Raw genomic sequence first — 4,182 nt, 5'->3', positions numbered from 1 at the left:
TATGGGCTACAGTCTACTGGGTCGCAAAGTCAGAGACGACTGAGCACTGAGCTCTCACCCAACAATGAATTGCCTGCTGTTCTCTATGTGTGCAGAGCTTTAATGCAAGCCTTGAGAGTCGGTTTTTCTTTTTTGTGATACAAGTGCCTGTCTTAAGCTTTGAGTGGCAAGGAGTTCACTTCACAGATGGATATCTAAAATAAACACATTGCCCCAGGCACGCAGTTCGATAAATCACCAGGCTACTCACCCCACCCCCTACCTGCAACCCCAGGCTCCTTCAGTTTAGAGATCTTGATTGATTTTGATAACTGACTATTTGGACTGCCTTTTTTTTCCCCTTCTTCTCACTCTTTAAATTCCTGCTTTTATGTTTTAAACTCACCAATATAGAGTGATTGGAAAGATCCCCTGGAGAAGGGAATGGCCATCCACTCCGGTATTCTTGCCTGGAGAATTCCATGGCAGAGGAGCCTGGTGGGTTACAGTCCATGGGGTAACAAAGAATCAGATGCAACTGAGTGACTAACACTTTCATTTTTTTCAACACTTTTAATAGAGAGTGATCCCAAGCTTCCCAGGTAGTGTTAGTGGTAAAGAAACTGTCTGCCAGCGCAGGAGATGTAAGAGTTGTAGGTTCAATCCCTGGGTCAGGAAGATCCCCTAGAGAAAGGAATGGCAGCCCACTCCAATATTCTTGCCTGGAGAATCCCATGGACAGAAGAGCCTGGCGGGCTACAGTCCATGGGGTCGCGAAGAGTCAGACACAACTGAAGCAACTTAACCCAGGTCACCACATTCAACCCCAATAAAGGCAGAACCTCAGGCCCACTTTCCCTCTTCCCCTACCCCAGGACCTCTTTGTGTCCAGGACTTATAAGTAGTGAATGTTTTCCCCAAAACTTCCTGATGGTTATTGCTGAAGGTGTCTGATGTCATCATAAGTGCCAGTCCAGCCACGACATGGGAAGTTGATAGGCTGAGACTGGTTGGTACTCAACAAATGTTGTCTCATATATCCATGCTCAGAGTCTCCATTAGTGTCTAACAAAATAAAAAGCAATGCATTTTAAGTCATTCATGACCAGGAAAAGAAAAGATGCATTGTTTTTTGTATTTCTGAGGCAATACATGGTACATATGGGTGTGCTGCTCCAGGGCATTTATCATATAACCCAGAGCTTCCCGCTATGAATTTGGCTCATTTTTGGGGTTATATGCTACAAATTAAGCAGCCTGTTATTTGGCTTTTATATACCAGCAGTATTTGTGCTGACAATATATTGCCAAGAGCCTGTGGCATGGCTTGCTGAGAGGTAGGAGGCATATTACAGATTTTTAGGTGTTTGGAACAAAACTCATGTGCACTTTTTAATGTAGTACTTTGGAGAAATTGCTCTTGGCAATATAATAACTTTTGAAAAAGACAGCCTATCTTAAAGCACCAGGTAGTAACAATGCAACTCAAAACCACTCAATATCAACTGGATATGATTTCATCCTCCTAGACAGAAAGTCAGGCAGAACTGATAGCCCCATGTGAAACTGTACTCAGAGCCAGGCTATAAAGGCCCTGTGGTCACATGTAAATTGCATGAGATACTTGCTCACAGGACCAGCATGCCTAATCCTAATCACTGTCATCCCTCCTTCAATGGATCTGTATGACCTTATGGAATGATCTTTAAAACAACTGAGTGTGAAAAACTTATGACCTGATTTTTAGATTGTTCTGCATGATTTGACATTAATCATCAGAAATAGAATAGAGAAATTCTCCTCAAAAGAACATCATTCTGTTGTCCACTTTGCATGAGACAGAGGGACAGAGATAAAGATTTCCCAGATTCCTGGGTTTAGACCTTAAAGTCAAAACTTTCCAGTTTGAAGAAGAGAATTTTTTCTGACAAAGTCTAGTAAGGAGGTCAGTGGGAGAAACATTTGGAATAACCCCAGAGCACAAATAATTGTTTTCAATTGAAACAAATAATTGTTTTCAATGTGAATGCTTATCAAAAGAATGACATAGAAGAATGGAAAGAATAACTCTCCTGTTAAATAAATCAACCTTCTGTGTTGAATACTGCTCATTGTTAAATGGAATCTCTTCTCACCCCTTCAATATTTTTTTCTTATCACAAGAATTAGAAGGAAAAAAATTTACATTTTTCATGACTCATATACTTAAGATTGTGAATAAAAGTTGGGTTCTTCCAGGGAGATGGAGATGTCTGATATTTGAAAGATGGAAGTAAGGCAGAAGCCAGCTTCTGACAGCTGTGGTGGTGGACAGGCAGCTTTTTACAGATGAGCAAGTTTATGGTGGTGAAGCTCCATGTTCTAATGTTTAGTCAACAACTTCACGAATGTGTGGCAGTTGTATTGGAGCAGCAGAGGCAGGAAAAGTAGCACTTCCAGATAATAATAACACAGTGGCAGAGTGCATCATGAGAAACACTGGGCTGGAAGAAACACAAGCTGGAATCAAGATTGCCGGGAGAAATATTAACAACCTCAGGTATGCAGATGACACCACCCTTATGGGAGAAAATGAAGAGGAACTAAAAAGCCTCTTGATGAAAGTGAAAGAGGAGAGTGAAAAAGTTGGCTTAAAGCTCAACATTCAGAAAATGAAGATCATGGCATCCAATCCCATCACTTCATGGGAAATAGATGGGGAAACACTGGAAACAGTGCCAGACTTTATTTTGGGGGGCTCCAAAATCACTGCAGATGGTGACTGCAGCCATGAAATTAAAAGATGCTTACTCCTTGGAAGAAAAGTTATGACCAACCTAGACAGCATATTCAAAAGCAGAGATATTACTTTGCCAACTAACATCCACCTAGTCAAGACTATGGTTTTTCTTGTGGTCATGTATGGATGTGAGAGTTGGACTGTGAAGAAGGCTGAGTGCTGAAGAATTGATGCTTTTGAACTGTGGTGCTGGAGAAGACTCTTGAGAGTCCCTTGGACTGCAAGGAGATCCAACCAGTCCATTCTGAAGGAGATCAGCCCTGGGATTTCTTTGGAAGGAATGATGCTAAAGCTGAAACTCCAGTATTTTGGCCACCTCATGTGAAGAGTTGACTCATTGGAAAAGACTCTGATGCTGGAAGGGATTAAGGGCAGGAGGAGAAGGGGACGACAGAGGATGAGATGGCTGGATGGCATCACTGACTCGATGGAAGTGAGTCTGAGTGAACTCCAGGAGTTGGTGATGGACAGGGAGGCCTGGCGTGCTGCAATTCATGGGGTCGCAGAGTCGGACACGACTGAATGACTGAACTGAACTGAGTAACACTGAATCTACAGTCCAGTTAATGCCCCTGATTTCCATGCCTCTGATTTCCATAAATCACATACCAGTGATTTATGTGTCTGTTTTCCTGTTTTGGGCTTCCCTGGTAGCTCAGACGGTAAAGCGTCTGCCTACGATGCAGGAGACCCAGTTTTGATCCCTGGGTAGGGAATATCCCCTGGAGAAGGAAATAGCAACTCACTCCAGTATTCATTTTTGGAAAATGCCATGGACCGAGGAGCCTGGTGGCTACAGTCCATGGGGTCGCAAATAGTCAGACACGACTGAGCGATTTCGCTTCTTCATTTTTCCTGTTTTAGATCCTTTTTGTCCTTGAGATAGAGTTGTTTCCTTTTCCTGCATAGATTAACCGCACATGCAGATTCTTTCCTGACATCTCAAGATTTGTTCAGTAGTGTCCTTATGAGGCAAGTAGACAAATTTTTAGGGATAGAGATTAGATGTGTTCTCAACACTGTGTCTCCTTCCTTTCACCAAGCTTTCTGCAGTTTTCACCACTATTGAGAGCTCTGTGCTTAGTGCCAGTAGCTCACCTTTAGACCCCAAACTGTTCCCTTATACAGACCAGTCAGCCACCTAGCAGCATTATATTCTCTTCTTCACGGATAGCCTGAAATCATTTCTATATGAGTACAAAACTAATTCTTAATTTGACTTCCTTTCTTGCCCCTCATGTTCTACATCATCATACCATTTCTCCCCTTGCTTTCATCAAACACTAGAAAACGTCTAGTAATTGAATAATTCAAACTATAATAACTCTTTGCTGGTACCTCTATTACTTGTTCACCTATTATTCACTACATTATTCATAATTTCTCAGTGGATGAACTCTTCTGGGTTTGTGTGTGCATGTGTG

At 42.2% G+C, this 4,182-nt stretch overlaps 1 non-coding gene across 1 annotated transcript; it reads left to right on the top strand.

Moving 5' to 3' along the window:
• The first annotated feature begins 3,402 nt into the window (after positions 1-3,402).
• On the top strand, positions 3,403-3,474 carry TRNAR-ACG (transfer RNA arginine (anticodon ACG)). Its single transcript has one exon. It is a non-coding gene; the product is annotated as a tRNA-Arg (tRNA).
• Positions 3,475-4,182: the final 708 nt, after the last annotated feature.

This window comes from Ovis aries, chromosome 6 (genome assembly GCF_016772045.2).
Source record: "Ovis aries strain OAR_USU_Benz2616 breed Rambouillet chromosome 6, ARS-UI_Ramb_v3.0, whole genome shotgun sequence".
In the NCBI taxonomy this organism is placed as follows: Eukaryota; Metazoa; Chordata; class Mammalia; order Artiodactyla; family Bovidae; genus Ovis; species Ovis aries.
Note: the sequence above shows the minus strand (reverse complement) of the source record. Positions and strands in the feature narration are given on the sequence as shown.